The following is a 13391-nucleotide window of genomic DNA, read 5'->3' on the forward strand; positions in this document are numbered from 1 at the left end:
CTCATCCAGGTTACTCCAACTTCACTTGCCAATCCCTCACCATCTAAATCCAAGGTCAAGGGCAGCAGGTACATCGGTAGATCACCTCCTGTAGATTACCCTCTAGTCCACTCATCCTAAATAATTGAGCCCACTGCTGGGACTACATACTGGAACTGGAGAAGGCGTACATCTGGCAGAACCAACACCACCTTCTCAAGGGCAATTAGGGATGAGTATTAAATGCTGGTCTTGCCACACACACTCGTATTCTGTAGACCGATGAATGCTGGAATCCCGGGCCAAAAAAACCCCAAAGGGCAGATGGAACTCTGGCCATGACGGGTTGAACAGACAATGTTTCAGGTCTGGAATTGGTAATGGTATTGGTTTATTGTTGTCCTGTGTGCAGAGATACAGTGAAAAACATTGTTTTCCATATCATCCATTCAAATCATACGGCACATGAATACAATCAAGCCATACGCAAGTGCAACAGATAGTGCAAAGAAAAACTACCCAGAGAGCAGAAATCAGTGGTACAGAGAAAGTGCAGACAAAACAAGTGTAAGGGCCACAACGAGGTAGATTGGGAGATTGAAGACAGGTCCTGATTCCAAATGTAATCTCGCATATCCCTTCATAGATGCTGCCTGGTCTGCTGAGTTCTTTCAGCAACATTTTTTTCTCACATTCGATAATTGACTTAAAGAGCAGTTCAGCTGAGTGACTTATTGCTGTGTAGCTGCATGATGTTTGGACTAAGATAACCTTAATTTTGAGAGAGAGAAAAATCACCATTACATGTCGTCTAGATGTTAAGATGGGATCATGTTCTGGTGCAATGCCTTTGGAAGAAGCAGCTTGCTAAATCGGACCATGTTGTTTGTGGAGATGATGCGTGGTGCTGGAGGAATGTTGTTTTTACAGCCTGGACCATTTTGCCTGTGTTGGAGAGTGAGGCTCGGTGGGTCTGGCTCCACACAGACCCTTCACGAGGGTTAACATTTCTCATCCCGCACAAGAATGACTTTTCACTGGAGATGCCCACGTAAACCTTAGTAACTATGCGGCGTGATGGGAGGATAATAAAACCCATCTCACAGCAGAAGCTTTAAAACGATCTGTGTCTCCGCCTAAGCGACATGGTAGGCGTTGACCTCAATAACACAGATGGCGAAAAAAATAGTAGACGCTGCATGCTCGTTAGAATGCTTGCCCTTGCGAGGCGATGCATATCTGCACCTGCTAATGAGATTCCCGATGCAGTGTTTGCCCTGCATAGCTTGCGAAGCATGTAACCTCGGATAAGATGGGAGACAAGACCGCATACCCTTAAAGCGTTGGTGCCGAGCTCCTTATAATGAGAGGGTGTAGAGTTGAGAGCGATCCAGCTGCCATGGCTCATTACATCCTTTGTGTGTTACGTGCAGGCGCCGACTGCAGCGAAGCGACCAGCAACAAGGCTCAAACTTCACCATTAAAAGGAAAACATCTGCCAATCACTCATTAGGATTAGAGATTCAGTTCGCTAAATGACGGCACAGAGCGGCAGTATACATGCTCCCACTGCCCTGAATCACACCATCCCCATTAGAGCCAACATTATCCTTGGGTTGGAGTATCTGGTTGTTTGGTAGCTGCTACAGTAATTGCAATTACAGCATGGACTCCAGATACGGGAACACCTTGCCTCATTCCTGGAGCAAAACATCCGCTAATTGGACATTTTAATTTCCAAGGTACCTTTAAAAATCACAGAGTTTGGATTCCGGCAAATCTTTTTTGCGATTCATGTATTTAGAGCGTATTTTATTCTTGCCCACCTGCTCTCCCTGTTTAACATGTTGCTGACAGTATAAATGGGCGAGCAGAAAACACAACAGAGAGATGTATGGTTGAAGGTGGCCTCTCGCGGATGCCACATTAAACCAGGGCACCAACTGGTCGCCCTGGGGCAAACGTAAAAGATCCCATGGCACCACATCTGAGAAGAGCAGACGTTATCAGTCCCAGATTCATACTGTCATTCAGCATAGAATCAGGCCCTTCGGCCCATCACATCCATGCTGGCCAACCAATACCTATCTACATTAAAGGTAGACACAAAATGCTGGAGTAACTCTGCGGGACAGGCAGCATCTCTGGAGAGAAGGAATGGGAGACGTTTCGGATCAACACCCTTCTTCAGACTATCTACATTAAGCACATTTACAGCACTTGGACCGTAGCCTTCTATGCCTTGGTGATTTTAGCACTCGTCCAGGTATACCTTAAATGTTGAGAGAGTACCTGTCACTTGCTTGGGCAATGCGTTCTTACCATCCTCTGAGTGAAAAAGTTCTTCCTCATACCTCTTCATAAATTTCATGTCCCTTATCTTAAAACTGTGCTTTTAGATTCCTCTGCTAAGGAGAAAGGCTTCCTAACATCTAGCCTATCTACACCCTTCATAGTTGTATATATTTCTATCATGTCCCCCCCTAAGCCTTCTCCTTTCCAAAGAAAACAGACCCTGTTAAACTAGTCCAGGAGAATGTGTGGAATGTGAGTGTCTGGATGAGGTGGGGACTGGAGAGGGGAGAGTCTGGAGGAGGGGAAGTCACGGGGCCTAGAGAGCGGGAGAGTGGACATATATTTGCGGTGTCTTCAGATTGTTCAAAGGATGATAGTACAACCAATGAGTCTATGTTAAAATAATTAAATCTAAACTCATTGAACCAAACAGAAGCAGCTGTATAGCTGATGCATTGTAGATACAACATTTTTAAACTGTTGGACATTGTCCATGTCAGCTGAAAGTGTTGGCTGCTCAGATCAGAGTTGATGATCTCGAGATTCTGTGGTCAGGAACAGAAGTTGCAACTGCAAAAGAGGCAAGTATTTCGAGAGGATCCGCAGCTCTTTCTCTCATCCAACATGCGTGTGGTTACAGATGCTGCTCAACTTGCTGCTTTCCTGCGGTGGATTATTTGTTGCTCCAGACTCCAGCACTGGCAGTCTCTCGTGTTTGAAGGGTGAGAAGGTTCTTGCTCCCTGTTTTGACGTGTGGGAACTGTAGATACAATGTGGAATCTCTCCATAGCACCATGGCCCAGGGAGCCATGCATGTGAGGAGAGGAAAGAGAAATGTAGTAGTCATTGGAGTAGCAAAACTTGGCGAATAGATGGTATTTTGTGCAGTTTGGACAGAAAGTCCCAAAGGCTGTGATGACCACCTGGTGCTTGGATTAAGGACATCGCTTGAACTGGGGGACACTGGGATGCAATTGTCCTGGGCCATGGAGGTACTAACAACATAGTTGGGACAAGGAAGAAAGTTCTGCCGAGGGATTATGAGCAGCACTGGGCAAAACCGAAAACTTCAACCACAGGGCTTTCAATCTCTGTTTCAGATTGATAGAAGATAAATAAGATTGTTGAATACTTGCGCTCGGTCCATCAAGCCCTACTGGATCCCCCGGTAGCTAACTGTTTTAACTCCCTTTCCCATTCCCACAATGACCTTTCTGTCCTGGGTCTCGCCAATGTACAGGAGGTCACATTGGGAAAACCAGATGCTTTTGAGGTAGTTAGAGGAGGTGCACGCCGATCTTTGTCTCACCTGGAAGGAATTATCTGGAATTTTACTCTGCATATTGATTAGACTCATAAAAAAGGCAATGGGAACGTGGAACAGGAATTCATGGAACTTGTCCGGGATTAGTCTTGTCATTATATTATTGAATCTACTCAGGATCAGACATTTGGTTGAGTGTAATAAGCGAGGATTAATAAGAGACCTTGTGGATAAGGATCCTTTGGTAAGTAGAAAACAAGACTTGGTGGAAATCCAGGTGCAATTAGAAAATGCAGGGTCAGAAAGCAGACTCCTGAACTTATAGAAGGACAATTATAAAGGTATGAAGGAAGTGATGTCTAGGGAAAATAGGCTGAATGAAAAGTCAGGAGATGAGCAGTGGCAGGTATTTATTAAGCTATTTCATAACACAGCAACATTTATCACAATCAGAATGAAGGACTCCAAGAGAAAAATGAACAATACATGGCTTACAACAGAGGTCAAGGAAAATATTAAATCCATGGGTCTTTTTCAGAAAGAAAAATTAGTAGAGTGCTTGAAGAAGGATTAGGTCTTGGCCTTCAATTATTTACTATCCATATTAATCTCAGAAGTGAGGGGTTGAGGGGGGGGGGGGAGAGTGATCAAAGTATATGGTATCCAAGTTTGCTGATATCGTAAAAATAGATGAGAGAGAATGTTGCAATGAGGACATTAGTACTCGACAACGGTTTACATAGGTTGAATGAATAGGCAAAAGCAGGGCAAATGGAGTTTAAATGTAGGAAATTGTGAGTCATGCACTTTGTAAGAGGAATCATAAGGTAAACTATTATCTAAATAGAGAGAAACTGCAAATCAGTGGGGTACAGACTTCATGAAGTAAGTTAGCAACAGATACATAGAGTAATTAAGAAGACAAATTGAATATTCTCCTTCAGAGCTAGGCAATTGGAGTTTAAATAGGTATGTATTGTACAAGGTGGTGTGCATCTTAAATACTGTGTACAGTTTTGGAGAACTAAGTAAAGAAAGATTATACTCAAAAAAGGCACAAAGTGCTGGACTAACTCAATGGGTCAAGCAGCATCTCTGGAGAACGTGGATAGGTGATGTTTGGTTCAGGACCCTTCTTCAGACCTCTTCAGAGGATATACTCAGATAGGAAGCAATTTGGAAGAGATTCATTCAGATGATTCTGGAAATATGAGAGATGGCTGTTCTATCAGGAATAGCTATAAAAAAAAAGACATTTTTTGGAAGTTCGAAAACTGGAAGGTGATCTTATGAAAATATGTATGATCTTATGGATCTCATTTAAAACTGAGGTACCTGGGGCTCATGAATCTCATAGCCATAGTCATAGGGTCATAGGGTTATACAGCGTGGAAACAGGCCCTTTGGCCCATTTAGCCCATGCTGACCAACATGCCCCTTCTACACTAGTCCCACCTGCCTGCATTAGGCCATACCCCTCTACACCTATCCTATCCATGTACCAGTCCAAAAGTTTCTTAAATATTGTGATACCACCTGTCGCAACTACCTCCCCTGGCAACTCATTCCATACACCCACCACCCTTTGTGTAAAAAATTGGAGGTTTGACAAACTTGGATTGTTTTCTCTGGAGCGTCAGAGGGAGACCTGACAGAAGTTTATAAAATTACCAGAGGCATAGTTCGGGTTGACAGTCAGAACCATTTTTCTAAGGTGGGAACGTTAAATGGTGGAAGGCACAGATAAAAAGAGGGGGAACATGTAAAGGAGACGTGCAAGTAATTTATTTACACCGTGGTGGGTACCTGGTTTGTGCACATTAAAATCTGAGCTCCGTCATCATCAACACTTTCTCTAAAGCACATGAGGAGATACACTCATTTGGCAGATAAATTTCCCCTACCAACCTGCCCCTGCTGCAAGCAATTACCTGTGAACCAGTTACTCAGTCAACTCCATTGGACAGGCCTTGCTGTCCATTTGCCTGACAGCAGATTCCCAAAGCAGCACCCTTATTTGGAGCTTTGTTTCAGCAAGTGTGAACAATGTGGAAACAGACAAGATTCAAGGACGGGCTGAAAGCCTCCTTGAAGTAATTCAACATCCCAATTAACTCCTAGGAGTTTCTGGCCCACATTCACTGGAGAGGAAAAGAAACAATCAGGATGGCACTGTGTGTGTGTGTGTGTGTGTGGGCGCATGCATATCTATGAGTTTGTGAGTGTGAGTTTGTTAGAGTACATGTGAGTGTGTGTGTGAGTTTTTGTGCATCTGTCTGTGTGTCTCTGTATGTGTGAGTGTGTATGTGAATATTAGTGAGTATGTACAAGTGTCCACATGAGTTTGTGAGTGTATGTGGGAGTACATTCTGCATGTTTGCAGATGTGTCTGAGACAGCAGGAGAGTGTTTGTGAATGAGGATGGGTGTGTGATGTGTGTTTTGTGAGTATATGTTATTGCATGTATGGGTGAATATGCAATTGTATTTAAAAGACCATGCATGTTTGTTTAAGTTTGTATCAATGTGAATGTGTGGATGGGAGTGTTAATGTGTGTATATAGGTAAATGTGTGCATTTTGGAAAATGTGTATGTGTGTAATAATAATCATAACTAAATATCAGGCGCACTGCCCGAGCGGAGCTCCAACGTATCAGATAAATAATAACCACAAATAATAACGGCAAGAAAAACGTCATGTGTCTATGTGTGGGATTGTGAGTGCCTATGTGTGCAGCTGCCAATGCATGCACAAGCACACTGAAACATTCATCCAGAATCACACCATTACTTACACAAACTCTGCAAGTGTGTATGTGAATGGGAACTGTGTGTGGTGTGTGCGTGAGTGAATGTGTACACTTGTCTGAATCTGTGGATATAAGTGTGTGTGTGTGTAATTAAATGAGTGTGAATGTGTGTGTGGTGGTGTGATTGTCTTGTTGAGTGGGTGAGGGGTTGTAAGTCTGAATGAGTGCGTCGAGTGTTGGTGACCATATCATGCTAATGTTTACAAGGATTTATATATAGGAACAAGCATGTATGATTTTGTATGAATGTAAATGGGAGTGTGGGTGTGTAAGTGTTTCTGTCAGTGTGTGTTTTGGAGGTTACAGTTGTATGTGCTCTTCTGTATATATTGGTTGGTTTGTCCGTATAAGTGTGCGAGTGTGAATGTGTGTGAATGAGTGTGAATGTGTATGTATAACAATGACTGTGTGCGCCATATGTGTGTGCGTATGCATTTACGATACGATAGGTACAACTTTATTCATCTTGAATACAGAAATATAGGAGCGCGTGTGTGTTGGTTTGTGAGGATGAGAGAGAATGTCCTGTGAACGTGTGCGTGTGTGTGCGTGGGGTGGGGGGGGGGGGGGGGGGGGGAGTGATGTTGGTGTCTGTGAGAGCCTGCATGGGTTTGGAGGATTTGCGGTTAGAGTTATGTTGTGAAAGTGTGTTTGTGTCTGAAAGAAAAGGTGTGCATCTGTGCTTGTGTATGTGGGCATGTGTGTGAATGTTAGTGTTTGTGCAGGTTTGCATGTATGAGTATGTGGTGGGTGAGTGGTTGTGCGTGTGGGTACACTGATGAGTGTATGTTTGAGTGTGCATTTGTGTGTGTGGACATGAGTGCAGCGTAGGTTCACCAGTTTAATTCCCGGGATGGCGAGACTAACATATGATGAAAGAATGGATCGACTGGGTTTGTATTCACGGGAATTTATGATGAGAGGGGATCTTATAGAAACATATAAAATTCTTAAGGGATTGGACAGGAAAAAATGTCTCGATTTTGGGGGAGTCCAGAACTAGGGGTCACAGTTTAAGAATAAGGGGTAGGCCATTTAGGACTGAGATGAGGAAAAACTTTTTCACCCGGAGAGTTGTCAATCTGTAGAATTCTCTGCCACAGTAGGCAGTGGAGGCCAATTCACTGGATGTATTCAAGAGAGAGTTAGATATAGTGCTTAGGGCTAATGGAATCAAGGGATATGGGGAGAAAGCAAGAACGGGGTACTGAGTTTGGATGATCAGCCATGATCATATTGAATGGTGGTGCCGGCAAGAAGGGCTGAATGGCCTACTCCTGCACCTATTTTCTATGTCTATGTGAGTGCATTAATGTATATGATTGTTGGTATGGGTGTGAGTGTGTCTTTACCTGTGTGACATCTTGTGCGTGTATGCCTTTTTGCGCACATATGCCCGAACGTTTGTCCACTTGTGTATCAGCTTGTATCTACGTGAATGTTTAGCTGAATGTGTGTGTTTCTGAGCATTTGGTGTGCGGTTGTTACATGTGTGGTGTTGGTTTATATGTGCGTGTTTGAACCTGTGCATGTGAGCGAGTGAGGGTGTGTACGGGGTGGAAGGGCAAGGACTGAGAGCGCAGCGAGACGGCACTGAGCCGACACAATTCAGATCACTTATAGAAATTAAAGCAATTTCACTCTCTGTGCTTATTATGGCAATAATTTAATTTGGATTGCTTTTAGCTAATTAACACTTCTAATTAATTCGTTGACATCACAATTAAGATGTCTGTTTGAAATTGGCGTCTCCTGATAATCAGGATGAGAAGGCTGACGCTTGTGAGCAGATCGGGCGCGAAAGAGACTGGGAAAAAAATTAGAATAATGTAAAAAAATCAGCGGTTAATGAACTTTTGTCAGCCGCGGTGATGAGATCAGGTTGTCACATCGTGATGTTTATGTACAGCAAGTGGCTCCGTTGTAAGATTCCCGATTAGGGTTCGTGGAGATTGAAATAAAGGGAAGCCTCTTTACAGTGTAAACATAGATTGATGGACATCTTTATTTCCCTGTAGAGAGACATTGCCAGGGCTTTGCAAATCTTGCACAGCCCAAGGAAGTTTTTAAGTTTCCCGCTGCTTTTGCCACTGAAGAGGAATATAGGGCAGGAAGAGGCATCTGTTTGGCCATTCCATGAGGTCTCAGTCAATGACTGTCCATACGGTGCTTAATACTCCTTTCCATCTTGAATTAGAAACATAGAAACATAGAAAAATAGGTGCAGGAGAAGGGCATTCGGCCCTTCAATGACCATCTAGAATCAGTACCCCGTTCCTGCTTTCCCCCCATATCCCTTGGTTCCTTTAGCCCAAAGAGCTAAATCTAACTCTCTTGAAAACATCCAGTGAATTGGCCTCCACTGCCTTTTGTGACAGAGAATTCCACAACGCTCTGGGTGAAAATAAATTGTCCTCATCTGAGTCCTAAATGGCCTACCCCTTATTCTTAAACTGTGATCCCCGGTTCTGGACTCCCCAACATCAGGAACATTTTTCCTGCATCTAGCCTATCCTATCCTTTAAGAATTTTATATGTTTCTATAAGATCCCCTCTCATTCTAAATCCCAGCGAATACAAACCCAGTTGACCCATTGTTTCAGGGTGGAAGATTGCAACCTTCACGTGGTCCGCCCTGTTTCGACTAATGCAATCAACTCGACGTGCACAAACGGAAGATCAAATAGAACAAGTTGTGCAACAACTTTAGGCTGTGCACGCCACACGAAAGAAGAAGAGTTCGAAGACCCATTGTTTCATCGGATGTTAGTCCCGCCATCCCGCGAATTGACCTGATGAACCTACGCTACACTTTTAACAATGGTCCACCAATCTTAGAGTCAAGGTTGATAATTAATTCAGAAACAATTGGCATTTGTGGAGGAGGACTCCTAATTACCACATTACGCTGGGGCAGAATTGTTTCCCAACTTCATTCCTACAGGGGCGAGGGGTCTAATTCTTGGAGCACCAAGTTTTCATTCTGGTCTCTCTGAACAAGGTGAAACCTTGCCTGCATTCACCTGTCAGATCTGAACATTTTGGACCAAATCATTCCAGCGAATACAACCACACAGTTTGCATAAACGTAGGTCCTTGGACCAATAGAATATTCACGAGAGGTGGTGAGGTCAAAATGGCCAGAGTCCTCCCCTGGACTGGAGAGGCTAAAGGCTAGGATTTAAAACCAGGAGAAAGGCTCCCCACTAGCTGGATGATCAAGCCCGGAATGTATTTCGGATAATTGCCAAGAATAAAGACAACGGGGAACTCATAAAGACTTCCATTTTAAGTGTTGAGCTGTAATGATGTGGAACATACTGTATTCAGGTGTGGAAGCAGAATCAGTTGCAAGATCCCAGGGGAAGTTGGGTAAGTGGAAAGATTAACAGGGCTGCTGGGAGCGAGGTAGAAAGTGCTTGGTAACACTTCATGTGGCAGCTTGCTCGATCTATTCTAAACACCGGTCGACATGACAACATATAATTTTACTTTGGGGCCAGTGGGTATTTTACAAAACGGTAAGCATGGCCTTGCATTTAGGGCCTGCTCCAGCTCCCAAAATTCTCTCCAGTTGAGACTTGAACATCCCTTAAACGCCTTGCCGGGTGTCATCACAATATTACTGGCTTTGGAAGACATTCAACCAACATTTAAAGGACATTTGGACAGGTACATGGATAGGAAAGGTTCAGAGGGATGTGGGTCATGGGACCAGTTCAGGAAGGTACATTGGTCAACATGGATGAGTTGGGGTGAAGAGCCAGTGTCTGTGCTGTATAACTATGCCCAATGATCTGATAAACAATCTCATCACCTCTCACCTATGTCCTCCACCCCCCAAATTTCACCACAAGCATTTATAGTAATTCCTTCTCCATGTTTCATTTCTCTTCTCCTCCCACAGCTTCCAACCATGTTATCAGACTGGGAATGTACTAAGGCTTCACAACCATGAGCTGTCAACCTCTCCCTACCTGTGGCCTTAATTTTCCCAGTGGCTGTTCCTTCAGTTTATTTCTTCATCCTCGGAGATTCTAGTGTCTGTATCTCATCACATACAGAGGAGCTGCTAACTGAATTTAACCACCCTCAGCAACACAGTGGTGCTGGCGCAGTTGGTCGAGCTGGTGTCTAACAGCGCCAGAGACATGGGTTCAATCCTGACCTTGTGTGCTATGCGTGTGACGTTTGCACCTTCTCCCTATGACCACATGGGCTTCCTCTAGGTGCTCAGGTTTCCTCCAACATCGCAAAGACCATGTGGGTCAATTGGCCTCTGCAAATTACCTCTAATGTGTATGGAATGGATGAGAAAGTGGAATAACATAGAATAATGTGAATTGATGACCAATGGTCCGCACAGACTCGGTGGGCCAAAGGACCCACTTCCATGCTGTATTTCTAAACTAAACTAAAACAAGACAACCCCTAATTTCTGCAAATTTTACTTTGGAATGTTCCTTCAGTTCTAGCCCTGGACACTACTTATACCCCGGACAACATCATAAAACCAAAAAGTTTGTAACTGTGCCGTTGTTCTGCAGTTGTATTCTTCTGCAGTTGTGTAGGCCTCTGGTAAGACCACATCTGGAGTATTGTGTACAGTTTTGGTCTCCTAATTTGAGGAAGGACATCCTTGTGATTGAAGCAGTGCAGCGTAGGTTCACGAGATTGATCCCTGGGATGGCGGGACTGTCATATGAGGAAAGATTGAAAAGACTAGGCTTGTATTCACTGGAGTTTAGAAGGATGAGGGGGATCTTATAGAAACATATAAAATTATAAAAGGACTGGAAAGCTAGATGCAGGAAAAATTTTCCCAATGTTGGGCGAGTCCAGAACCAGGGGCCACAGTCTTAGAATAAAGAGGAGGGCATTTAAGACTGAGGTGAGAAAAAACTTTTTCACTCAGAGAGTTGTGAATTTATGGAATTCCCTGCCACAGAGGGCAGTGGAGGCCAAGTCACTGGATGGATTTAAGAGAGAGTTAGATAGAGCTCTAGGGGCTGGTGGAGTCAAGGGATATGGGGAGAAGGCAGGCACGGGTTATTGATAGGGGACGATCAGCCATGATCACAATGAATGGCGGTGCTGGCTCGAAGGGCCGAATGGCCTCCTCCTGCACCTATGTTTCTATGTTTCTATGTTTCTATGTGCCATCTAAGTCCAAAGGAACATTTCCTGGATATGTTGATGCTGTGAAATTATTTTTAGACTGACAGGAATTCAGTGGGAGAGTATTAAATGGAGGCACCTACTAGTGTGTGTGGCTTCACATCTGGTGATGATAATGCACTGCTGCATGAATTGTCTTGCGTTAAGAATATAATTGTGCTTCTGTTACGTTTTATAAATCCTATTTAGTTATAATGGTCCACCCCATATGTCGTTAGCATGCTTGGGTAAACAGTGTGGGAAATGTAGATCAGAAACTAGTTAAACCATAACAGTGGCTTACAGGAGCACCAGAGAAAGGCAGTTGTGAAACAGACGGTTCTTTGATTAGTTGGGGTCCTGTACCGCGCAGTATGTCTGGTGTAACAGTCTCCAACCACATCCAGAGGCATAGAGCCCCTGTCTGAAGTGCAGCAACACAACTCTTTATTGGGCAGTGTGGTCTTTTTCTTCAGACCAGGAAGTCTGCCGTGGACATAGGCAGTTGTGGACTGCACTTCCAAGCAAGGGTCAAAGGAGATGAAGTTGTTAAGATCTATAAGCCTGGTCAGTATTGGGTTGATGGTCAGTTTTTATCATCAACAAATGGTTTCATTTCCATCCTAGCTCTCTACTGTCATCCCCATTGCCTTTCCTGAATCCAGTCAACTTTCCCCTTCTTTCTATCTTTTAGCTGACACATCCAAAATCTTTACTTTCATGCAAACTACCTGTGTTTTCTTCAAAATAACGTGTCTCAGTGCCACATGACAGTCACAGAATGGTTACAGATCAGAAGGAAGACATTTGGCGCAATGGGCTAAGTGTTCGGCTGGCAACCGGAAGGTAGCCGGTTCGAATCCCGCTTGGAGTGCATACTGTCGTTGTGTCCTTGGGCAAGACACTTCACCCACCTTTGCCTGTGTGTGAATGTGTGTGAATGTGTGTGAGTGATTGGTGGTGGTCGGAGGGGCCGTAGGCGCAGATTGGCGCAGATTGGCAGCCACGCTTCCGTCAGTCTGCCCCAGGGCAGCTGTGGCTACAGAAGTAGCTTACCACCACCGAGTGTGACTGAGGAGTGAATGAATAATGCGATGTAAAGCGCCTTGAGTATTAGAAAGGCGCTATATAAATCCCATCTATTATTATTATTATTATTTGGCCCATTGATTCCCTACTCGCTCTTATGTAAGAATAATCCAGCCAGTTCCCTTACCCCCATCCTTGCTCAGTTCACACATTCTTTCCGATCAGATGCTTATGTAGCTCCCTCCTCCACCACTCCCCCCCCCCCCCAGCAGGTCATTCCAGGTCCCTACCTCCTCCTGTGTTAAAGAAGGTTCCCCTCATCACTCGTGCTCCTTTTTGCCAACCATCTTCATTCTCTGTCACCTGCTTCTTGACTTCTTGTCAATGGGAATAATTTATCTCGATCTATTCTATCTGTATCCTTGAAGAATTCAAGAGTTCTTGCCTGCTGCTGGTTTACTGGCATATGGAACAAAACAACATAAGTAAATGTAAAATAAGCAATAATGGAATAAATTAACAGTTACACTAGGTAACCAGGCCATAATAGTGCAAGCAGAGTATGTAGTACAAAGTTATACAAAGTACACGGTAGTTCGTTGCTGATGTAGTAGGGTTGTGCTTAGGGTTATAAAATGTGGTCCAAGAACTTGATGGTTGAGGTGAAGAAACTGTTTTTAAACTTAGATGTAATGGTTCTCAGGCTCCTTCCTGCACCTTATTCCCGACGGTAGCATTGAGGTGAGAGCGTGGCCACGGTGGCGTGGGTCTTTGATGACTTTAGCTGCTGCCTTGAGTTTAAAACAGCTATTGCAATCTCCTCTGATCCAAGCACTACAAATTACTTCTCCATTACG

The sequence above is a fragment of the Amblyraja radiata genome, chromosome 22, assembly GCF_010909765.2.
Source record: "Amblyraja radiata isolate CabotCenter1 chromosome 22, sAmbRad1.1.pri, whole genome shotgun sequence".
NCBI lineage: Eukaryota > Metazoa > Chordata > Chondrichthyes > Rajiformes > Rajidae > Amblyraja > Amblyraja radiata.